Source organism: Budorcas taxicolor, chromosome 7, assembly GCF_023091745.1.
Source record: "Budorcas taxicolor isolate Tak-1 chromosome 7, Takin1.1, whole genome shotgun sequence".
Taxonomy (NCBI): domain Eukaryota; kingdom Metazoa; phylum Chordata; class Mammalia; order Artiodactyla; family Bovidae; genus Budorcas; species Budorcas taxicolor.
The window spans coordinates 14327549-14350605 of NC_068916.1; the positions used below are offsets into that span (position 1 = coordinate 14327549).

Below are 23057 nucleotides of genomic sequence, written 5' to 3' on the forward strand. Positions count from 1 at the left end.
AAAAATCAATGGCTGATGTGGCACATATATTTATGCACAACTGACCCTCAAACAATTGAAGGGGTTGGGGTACCAAGCCTCCAGCAATGGAAAATCTGAGTTTAACTCATAGTCAGCCCTCAGTATCCAAGGATTCAACCAATGGCCCATCCTGTATTTAATAGTGAAAAAAAAAAATCTGCATATAAGTGGACACATGCATTTCAAACCTATGTTGTTCAAGGGTTAATTATATTTATAAATATCATCAGTTCCTATAGAAGAAAAATTAGTAATTATAGGCTAACCATTGATGTATAATAGCAGAAAAAGAACCACATAAAGGTGTAAATATATATATATATATATATATATATGACAAAATTAATAATATTTTTTGGAGAAGGAAATGGAAACCCACTCCAGTACTCTTGCCTGGAGAATCCCATGGACAGAGGAGCCTGGCAGGCTACAGTCCACAGGGTCGCAAGAGTCAGACATTACTTAGTGACTAAACCACCACCCATGATATTTTTAAAAACTTAGAATCAGAAAAGCTAAAATGGCAATACTACCCAAAGCAACCTACAGATTTATTGCCATCCCTATCAAATTACCCATGACATTTTTGACAGAACTAGAACAAATAATACTAAAATTTATATGAAATCATAAAAGACCCAGAATTGCCAAAGCAAGCCTGAGGAAAAAGAACGAAGCAAAAGGCATAACCATCCCAGGCTTCAGACTACTACAAAACTACAATAATCAAAACAGTGTGGTATTTGCACACACACACACACACACACCCAAATAAAAAATAAAAATAAAAAAAACAAGCATACAGATCAGTGGAACAGAATAGAGAGCCCAGAAACAAACCCATACTCCTGTGGTCAATTAATCGTCAACAAAGGAGGCAAGAATATACAATGGGTAAAAGATAATCTCTTCAGCAAGTGGGTGCTGGGAAAGCTGGACAGCTGCATGTAAATCAAAGAAATTAGAACACACTCTCTCCCATGGCAAAAAGGGAATCCTACTACCTGTTGGTAGGAATGTAAACTGGTACAACCATTGTGGAGAACACTATGTAAGGTTCCTTAAAAAACTAAACACAGAACTACCGTATGATGCAAAAATCCCACTCCTGGGCATATATCTGGAGTAAAGCAATTCAAAAAGATACACGCATCCCTATGTTCAAAGCAGCACTATTCACCACAGCACAACAGTGAAGTCAGTTAAACAACCTAAATATCCATCAGTGGAGGAAGGAATAAAGAAGATGTGATACATACATAAAATAGAACACTACTCAGCCATTTAAAAAAAGAAAGGAATAATGCTATTTGCAGCAAAACGGGTACTGCCAGAAATTATCACACTAAGCGAAGTAAGCCAGAAAGTGAAAGACAAATACCATATGATATCACTTATATGTGGAATCTAAAATGTGGCGCTAACAAGCCAATCTACAAAATGGAAAAAGACTCAACAGATATAGAGAACAGATTTGTGGTTACCAAAGGGGAAAGGAGATAGGACAGGGATGGACTAGGAGTCTGGAATTAGTAGATGCAAACTATAGAATGGATAAACAACAAAGTCCTATTGCATAGCAAAGGGAATTATATTCAATATCCTGGGATAGACTATAATGAAAAAGAATATACTATATAAAAAAAGACTGTAAATCTTACATGTGATAAATATAATTCACATCAATAGAAAAAGATCATATGACTTATCTCCTTCAATAGAAAATAGTGACTTATGTCTATCAATACCCATTGATAATAATTTAACCCACTAGGACTAGAAGGAAATAGGCTTTAATTAGAAAATATATATATTATCTACAAACACCTATAGCAAACATCCTATTTAATAATGAAATGACAGAATTCCCTCTGGGATCAGGAACAAGGCAAGGATGCAATTTATATGCTTTTCTACATTGAACTGAAAGTCCTGGGAAATGCACTAAATAAACAAAAGTGTAAGATACAAGGAATAAAAAGAAAACGCTAAAACTGGCATATGATCACACTTCCGGTCTGAAAATCTTTAAAAATCTATAGATAATTGACCAACATTCAGAGCAGCAACTGGCAAACAGGGGTTAAAAAGATACTAAGTAATCAGTTCACTAGTATGTACCTGAATATAATGCAGCAAACTAACTCCCACAATCAAAGAAAAAGAAAAAACAGGTTAAAATGTATCTCTTGCACCTGGAAGGGAGATGCAGACGGAGTTAAGCAAACGTCACCCCGCACTCACCGAACAAACCGAAATCCACAGACCGGCGCAGAAACAAGGTGGAGGCTCAGGTCCTCGTGACCCGAATGGCAAGGATGCTTTCCTTTCCGGAAGGAGAGCAGAGGATGCTTTTGGAGGCCGATTAAGTACAAGAATGGCCCTTCAACTCTTGCCTGCAGCCGATTCACCCCGACTGCTGGACCCTCACAGAGTTCCTGATTCAGGGAGTTTGGGACCAGCCGCGGCTGCTACAGACCCCGGGAGGGGCGGGGAGCCCAAGCGGCAGCCTTTTGACCACAGATCCCAAGGCCGAGTTCTCCACCTCCCGAGCACCAGACTTTGGGCCGGCTGGGTCGAACTGGATGGGAAATTTTCTATCAGATTTAGACAGAGATGCAAGAAGACAAGGCCGCCCGCTCGCGCACGCGCAGAAGCGTGCTACTGCTTCCGGTTTCCGAGCCACGTACAGCGTAAGGGGCGGGGTCTCGGGAGCTGGGAAATTTGGGGTGGCGGTTGCAGCTTCCAGCAGCAACCGGAGAAGTGCTAGTTTCCTCCAGGGAGAGACGCGTCTGGGTCTTGGAGCCGGATCAGCCGAGGACTTGCCGTTGGATGACGCTGGAGCAGGACCAGGCCCGTGGCGGGGCTTGGTTGACTAGGCCTGTGGGGCGGAGCTGGGACGCGACCAGGCCTAGGGGCGTGGCTTAGTTGACTAGTCCCATGTGGCATCTTAGTTTCCCAGTCAGGGATTGAACCTCTGTTGCCTGCATAGCAAGACAGAAATTAACCACATGCTTAACCACTGGACCACCAGAGAAGTCCCGAGGTGGTAGGTTTTTGCTGAGCCTGTGTATAACTTTCATCCCTGCCACCGTGGCTACTTTGTTCCGGAGCCCACTGGGGAGACTAGCAGCTGGAAAAGGAGGCTTACTGGTATCCACAGAACCAGTTATCCTATTGTCATAGTCACTCTGCAGATACAGAATGGAACCCCCACCCCAAACTTTATTTGCATGTCAAGATATTATGCCACACACACATACACCAAGAGGGTGTGACTATGTTTAAAACTTATATTACAAATGGCCCTTGGGTCAGCAAGGTAAAATAACTCTGCTTGTGAGTTGCCATCAAACATCCAGTTTTTTAAGACACTTGAGACATATTCTCCACCATTAATTTCTCTCAGTCTTCCATGGACCTTTCTTGAAGCAATAAAAAGTTCTCAATGGTGGGATTTACCAACCATATGTTTCCACCTTCTCTCCCACTCCGTCTTTTTCTCCCAACCTTGCCTGTCTCGCTGCTGCTGCTGCTGCTGCTGCTGCTGCTGCTGCTGCTAAGTCACTTCAGTCGTGTCCGACTCTGTGCGACCCCAGAGATGGCAGCCCACCAGGCTCCCCCGTCCCTGGGATTCTCCAGGCAAGAACACTGGAGTGGGTTGCCATTTCCTTCTCCAATGCATGAAAGTGAAAAGTGAAAGGGAAGTCGCTCAGTCGTGTCCGACTATTCGCGACCCCATGGACTGCAGCCTACCAGGCTCCTCCATCCATGGGATTTTCCAGGCAAGAGTACTGGAGTGGGGTGCCATTGCCTTCTCTGGCCTGTCTCTCTGGGACTGTTAATACTCAACACATCTTTCTCAGTTCTTCATTCCCACTAACCTATTTAGATGGGAACTTCTGACTCAATGAAGAGCCACTATTAGGTTCACACCTGAAAGATTTTTTTTCCCTTCTTTAATCTCTCAGGCTCTGATGTCCTAATATACTAATTTATGTTGGCTTCCCTTAAAGACCCTCCACTCATGTTTCTCCAACTCACTAATTAGTTCAGTTTTCTGATTTACTTTTCTCAATAACTGACTTCTCATCTACAGATGTGGGGGAAAGAAAGATTATAGACCCATATGAATCAATATAAACCCCGCAATGCCTCTGCAATTGTACAGTTCTGGCAACCCACTCCAGAATTCTTGCCTGGGAAATCGCATGGTCAGAAGGGCCTGGTGGGCTATATACCATGGGATCGCAAAAGAGTCAGACGTGACTTATCAACTAAACAACAACAATCTCAAAGAACTAGAGGCACTATGATCTATTGTTGCAGATTTCATAGTCAAGAGCTTACTCATTCCTTGTACTAATCTCTGAAACACTCCTATCCTCTTAAAAAAATTATAAGGGGAATTATTTTGTAAAAAAAAAAGGGGGGGGTTATAAATTCTATCATGTGCCCACATTTCCTGTGGCCCCCCCCAACCTAACTGCCATTCTGGCTTCTTTTCTTCTGAAATCAGCATACTTTACAGTAGTAGGTCTCTGTTCAGCTTTCTCTAGTATTCCTTTACATCCTGACTCCAAATACCTTTTCACTTTAGTATGACAAAACAATACACCTGGAAGTGTGATGTCACAAGGCTTCACTAACATCCCCTCCTACGTCTTCCAGTTTCTCAACCATAATCTCCAAGCCTTTCAACCTCCCTATTCTTCTACTTTGATTCTAGGTGGTGGTGGTGTTGTCCAGATGCTCAGTCCTGTCCAACTCTTTTCGACCCCATGGACTGCAGCATGCCAGGCTTCCCTGTCCTTCACCATCTCCCAGAGCTTGGTCAAACTCATGCCCATTGAGTTGGTAATGCCATCCAACCATCTTATCCTCTGCTGAACTTTTATATTCACCTGATCTAACCTCGCCTCAAGAGAAATATTTTTATCTCTGGAAAACTTTGTTATCTAAAGATATACAGTTTCTGGGAATTCCCTGGTGATCCAGTGGTTAGGGATAAGTGCTTTCATTGCAGGGGGCCTGATTCAATCCCTGGTCATGGAACTAAGATCTTGCAAGCCTCCCAGCCAAAAATAAAGAAATAAGACACAAAGTTTCTGAGGATAAATTATAATTAAATCAGATTTAGTAGGTTAATTGTATAGTTCATGATGTAACACTGAGAAACAAGTCCTCACACCAAACTGAATAACAGCTATTAAAAATTCCCTTTCCTGGGGACTTCCCCAGTGGTCCAGTGGTTAAGAATCCCCTTCCAATGCAGGGGACACTGGCTCATCCCTGGTGGGGGAACTAAGATCACTCATGCTGCAGGGCAGCTAAGCCTGTGCGCCAATACTAAGATCCAATGCAGCGAAGTAAATACATCAATATAAAGTAGAATAAATTTTTAAAAATTCTGTTTCCTTTTGCTGAAAGACAACTTAGTTCAGTTCAGTTCAGTTCATTTGCTCAGTTGTGTCCAACTCTTTGCAACCCCATGAATCGCAGCAGGCCAGGCCGCCCTGTCCATCACCAACAACTCCCTAAGTCCACCCAAACCCATGTCCATCGAGTCAGTGATGCCATCCAACCATCTCATCCTCTGTCATCCCCTTCTCCTCCTGACCTCAATCTTTCCCAGCATCAGGGTCTTTAACAATGAGTCAGCTCTTCGCATCAGGTGGCCAAAATATTGGAGTTTCAGCTTCAACATCAGTCCTTCCAATGAATACCCAGGACTGATGTCCTTTAGGATGGACTGGTTGGATCTCCTTGCAGTCCAAGGGGCTCTCAAGAGTCTTCTCCAACACCACAGTTTAAAAGCATCAATTCTTCGGCGCTCAGCTTTCTTTATAGTCTCACTCTCGCATCCATTCATGACCACTGGAAAAGCCATAGCCTTGACTAGACAGACTTTTGTTGGCAAAGTAATGTCTCTGCTTTTTAATATGCTGTCTAGATTGGTCATAACTTTCCTTCCAAAGAGTAAGCGTCTTTTAACTTCATGGCTGCAGTCACCATCTGCAGTGATTTTAGAGCCCCAAAAAATAAAGTCTGACACTGTTTCCACTGTTTCCCCATCTATTTCCCATGAAGTGATGGGACCAGATGCCATGATCTTCGTTTTCTGAATGTTGAGCTTTAAGCCAACCTTTCACTCTCCCCTTTTACTTTCATCAAGAGGCTTTATAGTTCTTCTTCACTTTCTGCCATAAGGGTGGTGTCATCTGCATATCTGAGGTTATTGATATTTCTCCCAGCAATCTTGATTCCAGCTTGTGTTTCTTCCAGCCCAGCATTTCTCATGATGTACTCTGCATAGAAGTTAAATAAGCAGGGTGACAATATACAGCCTTGATGTACTCCTTTTCCTATTTGGAACCAGTCTGTTGTTCCATGTCCACTTCTAACTGTTGCTTCCTGACCTGCATACAGGTTTCTCAAGAGGTAGATCACGTGGTCTGGTATCCCCATCTCTTTCAGAATTTTCCACAGTTTATTGTGATCCACATAGTCAAAGGCTTTGGCATAGTTGATAAAGTAGAAATAGATGTTTTTCTGGAACTCTCTTGCTTTTTCCATGATCCAGTGGATGTTGGCAATTTGATCTCTGGTTCCTCTGCCTTTTCTAAAACCAGCTTGAACATCTGGAAGTTCACGGTTCACATATTTAGGATTCCTAAAGCTTATTGTGAACTGTGCACTGTCACCTTAATTATCTGCCTCCTTCTATGATATGACTATTCAATTATGCACCCAAATTTGAAAGCAATTGTCATTTATGTAAGATGCATGAACTACTGAGGAAAACAAACCTCCGAGCCAATCTTGGGCCACAGCCCCGCCATGCGGGTCCGGAACCTGCGCCTCAGTGCCTCTCAGCGGAAGGAAAAGGGTGTAACTCCCGGATCCGGGACTTTAGAAGCAGTGGCCTCTAGGGCCCGCCCAACCGCCGAGGCCCCACCCCTTAGGCTGCACGCGGCCCTGGAAGTGCGCCTGCGCGTTTGTATTTGCGCGTGGGCAATGCGGAAGTTCTGTTATTTGTGTGCCCCGGCTCGGGTGTGAGGTGAAATTTTCGTTTCTCTCTTCTCCTCTCTGTGTGGTCAAGCAGGAGGGGAACAGACCCAAGAGGAGGCTTGAAGTCAAAGGACAGTGGCCTCGAGGGCTGACCTGGCCGCCCTGGCTCCCCGCCGGTGCTGCGGGGCGGCGGCCCCTCCTCCGAGAGCTCGGACCCACTCGGCCCGCCGGAGTCCCGGCGGCAGTTCCAGGAGGAGGCGGGCCGGCCCGGCCTACTCTCCAGCCGCGTTGCTCCCTATTTCACAAGCCTCCAGAGCAGCCTTTGGGTCCTTCCTCCACAAGGAAAAGAAATAGCATCTCCGTCCTTCTCGACCCCCCGGGTCCCGGTGAGCTCTCGGTGGCTTTACTCCGGCTGTGGTTGTCGATCATTGAAGTTTGGTAAGTCATATTCCGTTGGAAAGAGAAGAAACCTTTGTAGGTTATTAGGGAGCACGTGTGTTTGATCTTAATAAGAGCAGGAGTGAAGGGATTCATATAAATAATAAATTTACCATATGAGAGCCGCGTAAAGCCCCAAACCTTCAAAATACGGAAGCCTCTGGGAAGGAAGCCAATCGAGGCTGTTTTCCGTTAGTAGCCGCCGTTGGAATTGAATTTACGTAAGATGAGTTTTGACGGGTAGATTTTTATTCTAGGTATTCATCTAGAATTTCTCATTCTTTTTTTTTCGCCCGTGCTACACGGCTGGAGGGATCTTAGTTCCCCCACCAGGAGGTGAACCCTGGCCCACGGGATTGACAGTGCGGAGTCCTAACCACTGGACCACCAAGAAATTCCCTCATCTTGAAATTTTTATCTTAAGAAAAATTGTGGTCAATAAAAGGAATATCCATGAATCTAAGTTCACTAATTTAAGATTTTGTCTGTCATTTTATATATATATAAAATGATGAACCACTTAATGGTAAATTGCAAAACATTGACTTCTAAGAATGAGGGACAGTTTCCTACTAAGAACAAAACTCCGTTGTACATCCAAGAAAATCAAAATTTCTCCAGTTTTCCAAAAGTATATTTTATAGTTGTCTGGTTTTGGAGGGAGCTGGATTCAAATAAGGTTTGCACCTTGCATTTAGGTTTTACATCTGTTTTACCGAAAACATTTGCCAGTATTTTTGGTTCCTGCAGTCCAGGAGATTTATATGGAAAAATGTTGGCATTCCCATATGGTGATGTTTTCCTTTAATTTCATGTAATTGTGTATCTCATAAAGTGGACATTGAGTCTAGGGTGTGTGTGCTGTCATGTCTGTGTCTTTTGCGACCTCATGGACTGTAGCCCACCAGGCTCCTCTGTCCATAGGATTTTCCAGGCAAGACTACTGGAGTGGGTTGCCATTCCCTCCTCCAGGGGATCCTCTTGACCCAGGGGTCAAACCCAGGTCACCTGCCTTTGCAGGCAGGTTCTTTGCCACTGAGTCACCTGGTACAGCCAGTAGTATCTAATACAAATGTAATGTGATTTAAAAATTTTTAGTAGTCAAATTAGGAGAAAGTATACATGTGAAGTTATTTTTAATAATATGTCATAGCTAACCCAGTTTACCCAGTTATTAATATATAACTGTTGGTGAAATTAATGACCAGTGTAGCTTATAGAAAGTTATTAGTGAGAAATTTTACATTTCTTTTGTACCAAGTTGTTGGACTCTGATATGTATTTTACACCTAAGCTCACCTCAGTATGGATGCTAAATTTTTATTAGAAATTCCTGATCTGTATTTAGCTTTCAGAAAATTGACTGTTGAAAAAAAATATTTGGGGAAACCCAGATTGCTCCAAACATACTGAAAGATTTTTTTAGTAACTGAACAGTTTTATTTCTAAAATTTAATTAAAAGTGAGTAAAATGACAAATTCAGCCCCTCAGTCTCACTAGCCACATTTCGTACTCACAATAGCCACATAGAGCAAGGCAATGACTACTGCGTTAGACTGCAGGTTTAAAGACTTGAAAATTTCCCAGGTGATGTGTACTTCATGTTATGTCAAATCAGGAGGCACATAAATGCAACTGGTCCACTGTGTATTAGGAGCGCAACACATTTAGTTAAGGTACCCATCTCTGTCTCGCACAGTCACATTTTTCTTTGTGGTAATCTGTAGGTGATAAGCTTCCCAGGTGGCTCGGTGGTAAAGAATCTGTCCACAGTGCAGGAATGCTGGTTTGATTCCTTTGTCAGGAAGATCCCCTGGAGAGGAAAATGACAACCCCCTCCAGGATTCTTGTCTGGGAAATCCCATGAACAGAAGAGCCTGATGGGCTAATCTGTGGGGTCACAAAAGAGTTGGACATGACTCAGCAACTAAACAACAACAATCTGAGGGTGATAACTTGGCAACAGGGGAATAATCTGTTGCCCAGCCCTTTCACTCAGTGGTTTTAGCATCACTTGTTGATCTTTACTTCTACCTATTTTTACATTGGGGTCTTGAAAACTGCTTTTTGTTGTTGTTGTTTCTAATTCTCTTTCTTTTTTTCCAAATTTTTCCATTCTCTTGCTGTCAGTCTTTTGTAAACAAGAGCTTTCTCTCCCCACTTACCCAGCCTTCTCTATTTTTTTTTCCCTTTCAGGGTTTCACAACATATTCCCCTATTTCTCTTTCATTTATCATATTATAAACAGATGCTGTTATTTGATGCTCAGGCTCTCCCAAACTTGGCCAAGAGTAGTCCTTTTAATTTGATTCATGTGTCCTTTCAACACATCCCTATAAGTCTTTGAGCGTCAATTCCCAGTTCACTTTGAACTTGACTGTTGCTGCTTAGTCACTTGAGTCATATCCAACTCTGCGTGACCCTATGACTGTAGCCTGCCAGGCTCCTCTGTCCATGGAATTCTGCAGGCAAGAGTACTGGAGTGGGTTGCCATGCCCTCCTCCAGGGTATCTTCCCAACCCAGGGATCAAACCCAGGTCTCCTGGCTGCATTGCAGGCAGATTCCTTACTGCTGAGGCACCAGAGAAGCCCCAAACTTGACTGTTACCAGACCATAATCAATGATTTCTCCAAGAAGCCTGTTTCCTTGTAGACACCAAGGTCTGTATGATACATGGATTCAGTGCTTCTGGGGTTTAATTGTGTCTAGGCCTTTCAGTGGACATCTAAAATCGATATTTTCAGGACTTTTCTGGTGGTCCAGTGGTTAAGACTCCATGCTGCCACTGCAGGGGGCACAAGTTCGATCCCTGGTTGGGGAACTAAGATCCTACATGCCACACAAAGTGGCCAAAAATGTAAATAAGTAAGTTTTTTAAAAAATATTTATAACTTTATATTCTCCTTCCATATAAATTATATTGTGAACATACTGTCATATTATTACTCTTCAAAAACCCAATTAAAATATATCTTTTCTTACATCATAGGTTCATACTCATATTCCTAGTAAAAATTTTGGGCAACCCAGACCTGCTAAGTTAATCATTTCCTGCACACTATTTCGTGATCACTGTCCAGTCATATTGGAGAATTAACAATAATCTTAGGAGTTCAGGCTTTTGAGACAGAGTAACCTCGATTCAGGCTCTGGCTCACCACTTCCTAAGTGGTGATCTTGGACCAATTACTACTGCTATTTGCACATGAACTGCCTCAACTATTGAATGACAGTAAGAATAACTTGATAATCATATGAGCTTTCAGTGTTTCCAGTACATAATGGGTCCTCAATAAATGACCATTATTTATATTCATGTCGTCTACAGTTTCTAATGACTTTCACATAATATATAATGGCTGTCTTCTACAGAGCGATGGCTAATAAATGATGCTTGATGACAAATCAGTAATGCCTACTGCTTAAAGATTGATGGCATGAGGCAAGACTCACACTACTACTTAATCGGAATTGAACTGTCTTGAAGAGACTTTGGGAATAACATGTATAAGGCAGATTTCACTGTCAGATTCACAGATGCCAGCCCTTGATTTTTTCCCTTGTGGCAAGTACTTGCTGATGCTCCTTTCAGAGACAGTACTTTACTGGCCTGTGAGCAGAATGTCTTTGTGGTCTGGATCTACATAGTCCTGCTTCTGGGCTGTCTAGGAGGGTGCTAAGGTATATAACAATATCCTGTTGTGTAAATCCTGGGACTTGGGGAGAGAGGGGTAAGTCTGCCCATTTTTGTGAGAGAAGTTCTGCTTAATTACATGATGAATTATCACTGTTAGCCAAAAAAAAAAAAAAACCAATTTTACCTGTCTAGACTTTATCTGTAAAATGAAATTAGATTATTAAACTTTTTTCCTTTTTATCAAAATCCATTTCTAATTTCAGATGAGGCGGATTGTAGGGCATTTTATGGCAGCAGTGTGTATGTGTTTACTTAGAATTAGTGTGGGGTGTTTCCAGGCTTGTGAGTATGGAAACTGTGGGCAGCCTGAATTCTCAGGTTTTGTTTCTTCTCCTTAAGGCTTTCTCAGGACTTTTTCTGTCTTTATGAAGAGAAGTTAGAAGGGGAAGGACTGTGACTGGATGTGTGACAAATTATTTTCAAATGAGTAGGAAATTTATTCTATTCTTTTATAAAAGCACATGCTTCTTCCTTCCAGGTAGATGTGTTTCCTTCTAGTGAAACAGAGTTTTTTATTCCAACAGAACCTGCTTAGGGACTGGGTCCAAGTTAAATTTCCTCAGATCTTAGGGTCTTTCATTTACATAAGAGAATGATACCATCATCCCAGTATTCACTAATTCAATCCGATCATCCATGCTGATTGTGTGCCCTCATTTTGCTATAATAGACAGGGAGCTGACATGTAATTCTGAGAATTTGTGCTGTCACTGGAGGAGTGATGCATTTCCAGCATTTATTGTCTGTAATGTGCTCAGAACTATTGCTAATCCTATCACTAGAGAAAATTAAGACCAGAAGAGGTCACAATCTAGTTGTGAGATACATCGTTAGGAGAGAGAGAGGTGCTCTTAAGCTACAAAATTGGATGAGATCACTATGAATATGTCCAGGTAGAGGGGAGAAGGGGCTTGAGGACCATCAAGCCCCGGGGTTGATGGTGGGAGAACACGAAACCTGTCTAGGCTTTGGGTCTCCCTTCCTCTTTTGCAAGTGCACACTGATGGAGATGGCAACTGCCTGATGCCAGGATGTTTGTGATGGTGTAGGATCTAGTGACCTTTGAGGTCACAGACTTTACAGTACAATGGCTTCCTCTTGAAAAATGAAGATCTGTCCGTTGTACTGACTTTATTTTTTGTAGGATAAAAGGCTTAGGACTTAATTGTGTATATAAGCTTGAGCTTGGGTTTTAGGCAAAAGATAGGGAGTCTATTTTGTGAAAAATGAGAGAGAGAATGTGAATATGTGTGCGTTTTAGTTTTATTTTAAAGTTTACTGGTTTGATAAAGTTGACATGAACATTTTGTTGTTTCTCAAGTTATACCTGAGAGTATTTGGTATCCCTGAAGAGCAGACTCTCGGCCCCTTATTTATGGAAGTATTTGTCATCCCTTTACGTGTTAGTCTTATATCAGGCATCTTCCTCTCAGAGCAGGGCACCAGTTACGCAGACCTCATCTGATCTTTCAGGTAGAACTAAGAGGAAAGCTGAAGAAAATAGAAAGTTTTCCAAGAGGGGGGAAAGGCTAACTATTTATTTATTTATTTGGCTGTGCTGGGTCTTCGTTGCTGTTCGCAGCTTTCTCTAGTTGTGACAAGTGGGGACTACTCCTTGTTGTGGTGCACAGGCTTCTCATTTTGGTAGCCTCTCTTGTTGTGGAGCACAGGCTCTAGGCTTTCAGGCTCAGCAGTTGTGGCACGTGGGCTAAGTTATTCCACAGCAAGTGGGATCTTCTCGGACCAGGGACCAAACCCACATCCCCTGCATTGGCAGGTGGATTCTTATCTACTGTACGACCATGGAAGTCCAAACTTTTCTTCTCTTTAACTTTTCCCTCACTTTTGGAAACTTTCTTTTGGCCTGACAGTAGAATCTGTCCCATTTTTTAATTTTAATTTTGCATTTAAGTCAATGTTTGAAAGTAAATACACATTGGCCTTCATTTTTAACACCTTCCTTCCATTTATTTTCCAATAACATAATTTTTTGTAATCTTATTTCAGATTGGGAGATTTGTCTCAATACCAGAAGGTCAGCACCTCAGTGGAATATTTTGAATGGGAAAAAATCCAACGTGGTAGACATGGTAAGATTCACAAGGTATAATTCCTTCCCTTCCACTAGTGGAAGTTTAACAGTTCCATAAAATAGAAAAGCAGCACGATAACCTTGATAGATATTTGAGGCTTGTGTCATTCACCTGTTTTTCAGTCTCTGAGCATTGTGAATTTGGCAGATACTTGAAATACCCCTCATAATATGTTTCTTTGCATAGAATTCACTTGGCTAAATATTCCCATATATGTCATCCTGATGAAGTTTTGGATAAATCATTTCATTTTGGTCAACTATCAGCTCAACTCTATAAGAATCCTTATGAAAGTAAAGAATACAACAGAGCTTTGTTGCAGAATGATCACTTCATTTTGCTTGAAAGCAGTGAGGCCTGGAACCATGCACTGCAGTGAAAATGAAAGGAAAAAACAAAAAAGTTCAATCATACCAATTTGTTTCTTGTATATACTCTTATTTTTAAAGACTAATGATGTTAAGCATAAATATGGTCAGCTGATCTTTGACAAAGGAGTGAAGGAAATGGAATGTAGAAATATAATTCTTTTCAACAGATGATGCTGGAACAGCCAGACATCCACATGCAAAAGAATAAATCTAGACGCTGACCTTAACACTCTGAACAAAAGTTAATTCAAAATGCATTGCAGCCCTGGGTATTAAATACAAAACTGTAAAACTCCTTGAAGATAACACAGGCGAAAACTTAGAAGCCTTTGGGGAATGGCAATACTTTTTTAAATATAACATGGAAGACATGATCCATAAAAGAAATAATTGATAAACTGACATTGTTAAAATTTAAAATTTCTGCTCTGCTGAAGGCATTGTCCAGAGAGTAAGAAGGCAAACACAGATTTAGAGAAAATATTTGCAAAAGACAACTGATAAAAGACTCTTAAGACTCAACAATAAGAAAACAAATAGCTGGTTTAAAATGGACTGAGACCTTAATAGACACAGCAGCAAAGAAGACATACAAATAGCAAATAAGCGTGTGAAAAGATGGTCCACATCATATATCACCAGAAAAAAGAGAGAGGGGCCCTTCCTGAGCTCTACTGTAAATACAAGCACACACACCTTTTGCCAGTAACTCTGCCCTGGCCATCCATACTCATGCACCTCACTAGAAACCCAGAGCCTCTTGTTCCTAGAGGAAATGACAAGGCTGCACCCAACAGAAACAGAGGGCAGGCTGCTTATTCATTGGGATACAGCCTAGAAAGGAGAATTCACTGAAGAGGTCTATTCCATTGTTCTAATTTGGGAGGGAGGAGGTAGAAGGAAGTTCCAGAAGGGGTCAGACAGCCCAGAAATTCAGACAAGTGGCATGTCTCTTCTCACCAAACTTTGCTCTGCTCCCTGCTATAATCATTAACAACCTTTGGCCCTGACCTCAAGGTTCTTCCACTTCAGGACCACCAAACACTGCTCCTACTTCGGATGGATAAAAATATTTAGGACGGGTGGGGGACACTAGTTTGATGTAACAGTAAGTCCTGAGGGTACCCACATAGATGGCTTCCAGGTGCCAAGCAGAACCTGAGGCCAGGAATGATGAAGCTGGCATAAAACTATTGAACCAGATGTGAATTTCTCATTTGAATGAATCTCATTTGAGAACTGCAGTTGAATGCTGAACACATGGGGTCTAAGGACCCTGACCCTCTTCAAAGTCAAAAACCCCAGTACAACTCACCAGTCAGCCTTCTGGGTTCTGCACCTGTGAATACAACCATCCATGAACTGTGTAGTACTCTAGTATGTACTCATTGAAAAAAAAAATCTACATATAAGTGGACCTGTTCAGATCAACCCTTGTTGTTCAAGGGTCAACTGTAATGGTATATATTCATTATAGTATCATACAGGGTATTTTCACTGCCCTAAAAATCCTCTGTGCCCTGCTTATATATTCTACCAATCACTTTCACTAATTGCTGGCAATCACTGATCTCCAATTTTGTCTTTTCCAGAGTGTCTTACAGTTGGAATCATACAGTATTTAATCTTTCCAGAATGGCTTCTTTCACTTAATATATATGCATTTAAGTTCTTTTCATGGCCTGATAGTTCATTCAGTTTAGCTCTGGTAATCTGTTGTTTCTTATCTGTTCACCTTCTGAAGGACATCTTGACCGCTTCTAAGTTTTGGCAGTTATGAGTAAAACTGCTATAAACGTTCATGTGCAAAGAAACAACTCCCCCCCCCCCCAAAAAAAAAAAACCAGAGCATGCATGTGCTGGTTTTTGTGTGGACATACGTTTTCAGCTTACTTGGGTAAATATCAAAGAGTGTGACTACTGTATTACTTGGTAGGATTATGTTTAGTTTTGTAAGCAACCACCAAATTGTATCCCAAAGTGGCTGTACAATTTTGTATTTCCACCAGCACTGAATGAGCTTTCCTGTTCTATATCTTTACCAGTGTTTGTCATTATTAGTATCAGATTTTGGCCATTCTCAGATTTGTAGTGGCCTGCCTGTCTCTGTCTGTCTGTCTCAGCAGGTAGCTTAAAGTCTGATCTAGACTGTCTGGTTATTTGTTTTTAATACCAGGATAATCATTGTTTAAATCAGAGTTGGGACAGAAAGGTCTCTGACTTCTGGGGGGCTTATTTTGGTTAGGAAGAAGGGAAAGGCTTTGACTACACAAGAGAATCCATAATGGCTGAGGAAGTGAAGTTTGGACTCCTTTTGACTGCTCGGTCTCCTTTTCAAAATCTTGGGGACCTCTACGTTTTCCCTTGGGGAGAGCAAATGGAGTCAAAGACCTGGGCTCATGTACCTGGGGATCATTTTATATTTTAATGTGACATCGAGAGTAAGTTACTTTACTTGATAAGCCTCTTTTGCTTAAAATAAAATGTCCTGCATGGGTTCTCGGGCTGTCCAACTTCTGTCACCCCATGGACTCAGGCCGCCAGGCTGCTCTGCCCATGGCATTTTCCAGGCAAGAATACTAGAGTGGGTTGCCATTTCCTACTCCAGGGGATCTTCTCGATCTAGGGATGAAACCTGCCGTCTCCTGCATTGCCAGGTGGATTCTGTAACACGACACACCTGGCAAGCCCCCAAACTTTTCTGGGCTTGTCCTCAGCTTGTGGCCCAGCAGCCTCACTGGGCCTTAGCCACTCTCTGCTTTGCCGCATCCTAGCCCCGCCCACCGGAGAAGGCAATGGCACCCCACTCCAGTACTCTTGCCTGGAAAATCCCATGGACAGAGGAGCCTGGTGGGCTGCAGTCCATGGGGTCGGGAACAGTCGGAAACGACTGAGCGACTTCACTTTCACTTTTCACTTTCATGCATTGGAGAAGGAAATGGCAACCCACTCCAGTGTTCTTGCCTGGAGAATCCCAGGGACGGGGGAGCCTGGTGGGCTGCTGTCTGTGGGGTCGCAGAGAGTCGGACACGACTGAAGTGACGCAGCAGCAGGCCTGCCCACTCTTCGGAGTTAAGGTCAAGACCAGAAGCAGAAGTGCCCCTCCGGGAACGGCGTGATCCGTTGGCATCCGATCCGGCCAGACCCAAGCCCAGGTTCTGACTCGAGTCTGGGGTGGCCTTTGGAGAACCGGGAAGGATCATGGGTATGATAGAAGGCGCGAGCTGTTCTGGACCGCAGCGCCTATTGCCAAGCTTCTCGCGCGACTGCTAGCCCTAGCTGCGTGCATGGGGCTGCAAGACCCGCCGCTTTTACTCCCAGCAGCGACCGACTCCATCCCCACCTGTTGGGGCCTCGCTTTTCCCATCTCCAGAAAGACTGCTCAATCGATCGGTCTGTACCAAGGAGGAGATGCGGACAGGGTACGTGTGCGGGGTCTTTTCTCCATTTCCTGTCCACCCTCTTTAAAAAGCCTCGAAGTCAGACTGCATTTCCGTAAGATGTCCATTCTTGTGTCTCATTTTCTTACGTTAATGACGTGTCTTGAAGTTCTCATTAGTTCACGGAGATCTGCCTTTTTTAAAAAAAAAAAAAAAAACCTCTTCTGCAGCTCTGTTGTGTGGAATCATCCTGTTGGTGGACGATTGAGTTGTTCCCATCTGAATGGGTTTGTCCATGTTTCTTCATATTTATGGACTTAGTATTTTAAATTTTAAGGTCGATTTTTAGAACTTGAGTTTTTGGGTCATAAGTGCTGTTCTATATACTGCAAAGTGCCCCCTTGTTCTGTTTTGAGTCCTCAGAGCTATATTCCGTATCCAGCAAGCTGCATATCTCTTAGTTTTCTATTAATCTTACCTGTAGATGCTTTTGGATGTTTACACACTGTCATATCATCCAGGAATGGCAGGATGATATTCTTCCTTTATTATCTTCTAGCCTATCATGTCTCCCCATCCTTGTCCACTCTCCCCAATTTACTGTGCTGTCTGTAACATGCTTAGTAGAAGGAGCCACTGTTTTTCTGTGTTTCAAAGGCCTTCAGCTTTTACCTAGTAAATTGAAACACTTGCTGTATATTTTTGACATGTTTTCAGGTTTAAAGACATTTCCTTTTATGCTGCTTTTTTGTTGTTTATTAACATTATTTTTTGTAATAGTTTTTATTGTTGTTATTGTTCAGTTGCTAAGTCATGCCTGACTGTTTGTGACCCCATGGACTGTAGCTCTCCAGGCTTCTCTGTCCTCCATTACCTCCCAGAGTTTGCTCAGATTCATGTCCATTGAATCAGTGATGCTATCTAACCATTTCATCCTCTGCTGCCCTCTTCTCCTTTTGCCTTCAGTCTTTACCAACAAAAATAATCTTCATGACCGGATAATCACGATGGTGTGATCACTCATCTAGAGCCAGACATCCTGGAATGTGAAATCAAGTGGGCCTTAAAAAGCATCACTATGAACAAAGCTAGTGGAGGTGATGGCACTCCAGTTGAGCTATTTCAAATCCTGAAAGATGATGCTGTGAAAGTGCTGCACTCAATATGTCAGCAAATTTGGAAAACTCAGCAGTGGCCACAGGACTGGAAAAGGTCCGTTTTCATTCCAATCCCAAAGAAAGGCAATGCCAAACAATGCTCAAAGTACCACACAGTTGCACTCATCTCACATGCTAGTAAAGTCATGCTCAAAATTCTCCAAGCCAGGCTTCAGCAGTATGTGAACCGTGAACTTCCTGATGTTCAAGCTGGTTTTAGAAAAGGCAGAGGAACCAGAGATCAAATTGCCAACATCCGCTGGATCATGGAAAAAGCAAGAGAGTTCCAGAAAAACATCTATATCTGCTTTATATGACTATGCCAAAGCCTTTGACTGTGTGGATCACAATAAACTGTGGAAAATTCTGAAAGAGATGGGAGTACCAGACCACCTGACCTGCCTCTTGAGAAACCTATATGCAGGTCAGGAAGCAACAGTTTGAACTGGACATGGAACAACAGACTGGTTCCAAATAGGAAAAGAAGTATGTCAAGGCTGTATATTGTCACCCTGCTTATTTAACCTCTATGCAGAGTACATCATAAGAAACTCTGGGCTGGAAGAAACACAAGCTGGAATCAAGATTGCCAGGAGAAATATCAATAACCTCACATACGCAGATGACACCACCCTTATGGCAGAAAGTGATGAGGAACTAAAAAGCCTCTTGATGAAAGTGAAAGAGGAGAGTGAAAATGTTGGCTTAAAGCTCAACATTCAGAAAACAAAGATCATGGCATCTGGTCCCATCACTTCATGGGAAATAGATGGGGAAACAGTGTCAGGCTTTATTTTCTTGGGCTCCAAAATCACTGCAGATGGTGACTGCAGCCAGGAAATTAAAAGACGCTTACTCCTTGGAAGAAAAGTTATGATCAACCTAGACAGCATATTCAAAAGCAGAGACATTACTTTGCCGACTAAGGTCCATCTAGTCAAGGCTATGGTTTTTCCAGTGGTCATGTATGGATGTGAGAGTTGGACTGTGAAGAAGGCTGAGTGCCCAAGAATTGATGCTTTTGAACTGTGGTGTTGGAGAAGACTCTTGAGAGTCCCTTGGACTGCAAGGAGATCAGCCCTGGGATTTCTTCGGAAGGAATGATGCTGAAGCTGAAACTCCAGTACTTTGGCCACCACATGAGAAGAGTTGACTCATTGGAAAAGACTGATGCTGGGAGGGATTGGGGGCAGGAGGAAAAGGGGACGACAGAGGATGAGATGGCTGGATGGCATCACCGACTCGATGGACGTGAGTTTGAATGAATTCCGGGAGTTGGTGAAGGACAGGGAGGCCTGGCGTGCTGTGATTAATGGGGTCGCAAAGAGTCAGACACAACTAAGAGACTGAACTGAACTGATCGTGCCAACTGAAGAAGTGAAGTAAAGTGAAGTGAAGTCGCTCGGTCGTGTCCAACTCTTTGCGACCCTGTGGACTGTAGCCCACCAGGCTCCTCCGTCCATGGGATTCTCCAGGCAAGAATACTGGAGTGGGTTGCCATTTCCTTCTCCAGGGGATCTTCCCGACCCAGGGATAGAACCCAAGTCTCCTGCATTGCAGGCAGACGCTTTAATCTCTGAGCCACCAGGGAACTGAACTGAACATGCCAACTGAAGTAGGCATCATACATTGCCGAGGTGACCAGGCGGCCTCAAACCACATTTCACAGGACAACAATGCTGCAGACAGGGAAGCAAAACGAGCCTCACTCCTATCACTGGCTCAACAATTCATAGTAATCCCCAACATAAAGCTACTTTACCTCCCTGAAGGGAAAAAAAAAATGTGATTATTATAAGAGGGACGCCAACCGCAAGGAGATTGGTTACAAAAACAGGGCCACTATGTCCTTCCCTGACCTCAGTCCACGCAGATTCTTACAAACATTCATCAGTCCCTACACATAGGCACTAAACCTCTTTATCATCTCTTAAGACTTCTTATCACCTAACCTTCTCACTCTTACAACCACTCACTCACTCACTCTTGCATTATCTGCTCTTCAGTCTCACCTCAGGGAGCCCTAAGGCCTGTTCCCTCATTCCCAACACATCATGCATGAGGGTATATGCCAGGAGAGGGCTGGAAAATTGATTTCACTCACAACCTCTTTAAATTACTACCAAATCCTTTCTGAAGACCTCACTGAGAACCTAGAAGAAATAACTACTAGCCTTATCACTGTCCCAAACCAGCCAGATTCCCTGGCAGCAGTGGTCCTCCAAAACAGAAGAAGGTTAGACCTCACGGCAGAAAAAGGAGGCCTATGTCTATTTTTGGAGGAAGCTTGCTGCTACTATGCCAACAAATCAGGTGTTGTAAAGGAAGCAGGAAGAAATCTGATAAACAGGGCCCCAAGAATATATCAACACCTCAGTAATTCATGGGAAAACTGGCTAAGCAATTGGAATTGGATACCCTGGATCCTAACTTCTAGGCCCTCTCCTTCTTAGCCTTATTCTAACTTTTGGACATGTTTAATAAATCTTTTTCAAAATTTCTTCAGGACCACTTACAAGCCTTCACCAACCAAACTATCCATGAATTACTTCTAACTCACTCAAATTATCAAAAATTTCAACCCCACACAAATCCCCTTGACTCACATTCCAGCCTTTTCTTCTCTTACCCCCATGACAGCCCTGTCCCACAGGAAGCAGTTACGGAAGATTGACCTTTGGCCCTTATCCCAAATCAGGCTGGAATGAAAGGGCCTCCATGGGGGCTAATGGTTGAAATGGCTCATTATGTTGACCTCACAAAGAATAAAACCACAGTGACCCTTAAGACTGAACAAATTACCCAAATGCATTCTGTTTGACCACTGGCCCCTACCTTCTTAAAGCTATAAGACCACCAGATTCCACACCTCTGGCTATGTGACCACAGGTCTCAGCTACAGGCTAAAACTTAATCATCCCTTTAGTGAATTTTTCATTGGCAAGGTATAAGAAAGACTCCATCAGAAAGGGAGGACACTGGTTTTCCTTAAGAGCCAGTCTCCCTCTCGTTTCCCTCTAATAAGTTTTGTTTTCTTGCCTGATTGCCAGGCTCACTCTCTTTTTCTCTGTACTCACTTTATACCATCTTAATGATAGCTTTATTATTTTTTCTTTTTATGAAAATAATTTTGATACATAACTCTCCTGAAGAGTTGTGGTTTAGACAATGGGACCTTGAGCCAGGCTTTCTAGAAGAATTTTGGTCTATCTGTGTGACCTTGACAAAATTATTTAATCTCTTTAGTTGCAGACATCTCAACAATGGGAGTAATAAATTGTAAAGTGTAAAATTGATGAGAAAACTAAATATATCTGACATGAAAAAGTTAAAGCTACAATTTAGTGAATTTATGGGGTCACATCTAATTTCAAGTGAATGATGGTATTTAGTGCAAGCATTTGAATTCAACAGGAATTTCTGGATGCATAATTCACAGAATGCATTATACACTCTAAACCAATGACAGTCATAATATGCTGTATCTCCTGTTTATAGGACATGGATCCAGGAATCAGGGGTTGGCAGAAGAAGTGAACCCTTGTAAGGTCACTTCCAGGAGCCATATGAGGAATTTGTGCTTTAGATCTCCACATATCTGGCCTCCATAGATTTGAAAGCCTTGACATCTAAAATGACAATACTTCCAGAGACATGAAAAATGTCCCACTGAACTTCAGTCTATGCTACTGCATGACGTTTCAGGTTCTTCATGCTAAGAACAGGAATCATCCTCCAGACAGGGGTAACTGACCCTGGTGATCAGTGTCATTGTGTGACCATGGCAATGAGCACTGGTTCCCTGATGTGCTCAGTCAGTGGCTGGGAGCAGGAGCAGCCTCGGGGCAAGCACAGTGGTGGATTCAGATGGTGGTCAGTTATGGTCCCACGGCAAGAGATCCAAATGATGTGATCTTGTGTGAGGCGACTTCCTTAGCTGAGCACAGCACTTAAAGAGAAGGCTCAGGGCTGCTGTTTGACTACACCTGGAAAAATAAGCCTTCACTTCTGAAGGGAGAAGTGGGAGACAGCCCAGGATTGGCTACAGCCCATACCATAGGCTATTTGGATTGCAGTTTGCAACAACATGGACTGTGTCCCCTGGGAGCTTACCTGTGAAGCATGGGTGTCAGAAGTTGGGATGGACTTTCCTATGGATGTGAGAGCCAAACCAAGAACTGAAGCGTCATGTGTAAGACTCAGCCGGGCGTACTCTACTTACCACCACTGCTACCACGAAACAGAACACCAGACCAACTCATGCCACTCTGAAATCAAAGTTCTCAGTGGGGTATTTCACAGACACAGAAAACCAAACCTTAATAAGGTTAAACTGACATTGTTTTCTTCCTTTTAACTCCAAACATTTTGTCAGAGTAACAACACTGGGAAAGTAAACAGATCCACACATGGAATTGTTCTAGATGGTTATGTAATAATAACCTTATGTTAAAATAATTTTCCTAACTAGACTTATACTCTTCTTGGCACTTATCTGAAAGTCTAGTTTTACCATGTACTTACATGTTTTATTTTCTGCCAATAAAATGTATGTTCTATGAAACTCAGGACTTTGTTGTTTTCTAAATCATTTACCAGTAACATGTATTTACATGTTATTTTATTTTCGGGCCAATAGAATGTATGTTCTATGAAACTCGGGACTTTATTGTCTTCTAAATCATTTACCAGTAACTAGAAGTGAATAGTTGCTGCTGTGAGCTGTGTGCTATGCCAGGATTCCTGACCTCCAGAGGAGAGGATTTTGATCCGGGGCCAGAGACGGGCTTGACTACTTGGAGATTTTGTGTAACAGAATTTTATTAAAGTATAAGAGAAAGAGAGAGAAAGCTTCTGACATAGACATCAGAAGGGGGCAAAAAGAAT

At 42.6% G+C, this 23057-nt stretch overlaps 1 protein-coding gene across 1 annotated transcript in view; it reads left to right on the forward strand.

The window, feature by feature from the left end:
• The first annotated feature begins 7112 nt into the window (after nt 1–7112).
• The window catches only part of LOC128050521 (zinc finger protein 26-like), a 56076-nt gene continuing 40131 nt past the window's right edge, over nt 7113–23057 (forward strand). Inside the window, exons 1-2 of the mRNA XM_052642772.1 lie at nt 7113–7470; nt 13177–13259. The gene's annotated coding sequence lies outside the window, so the exon portion shown is untranslated. The remainder of the gene's footprint in view (nt 7471–13176; nt 13260–23057) is intronic.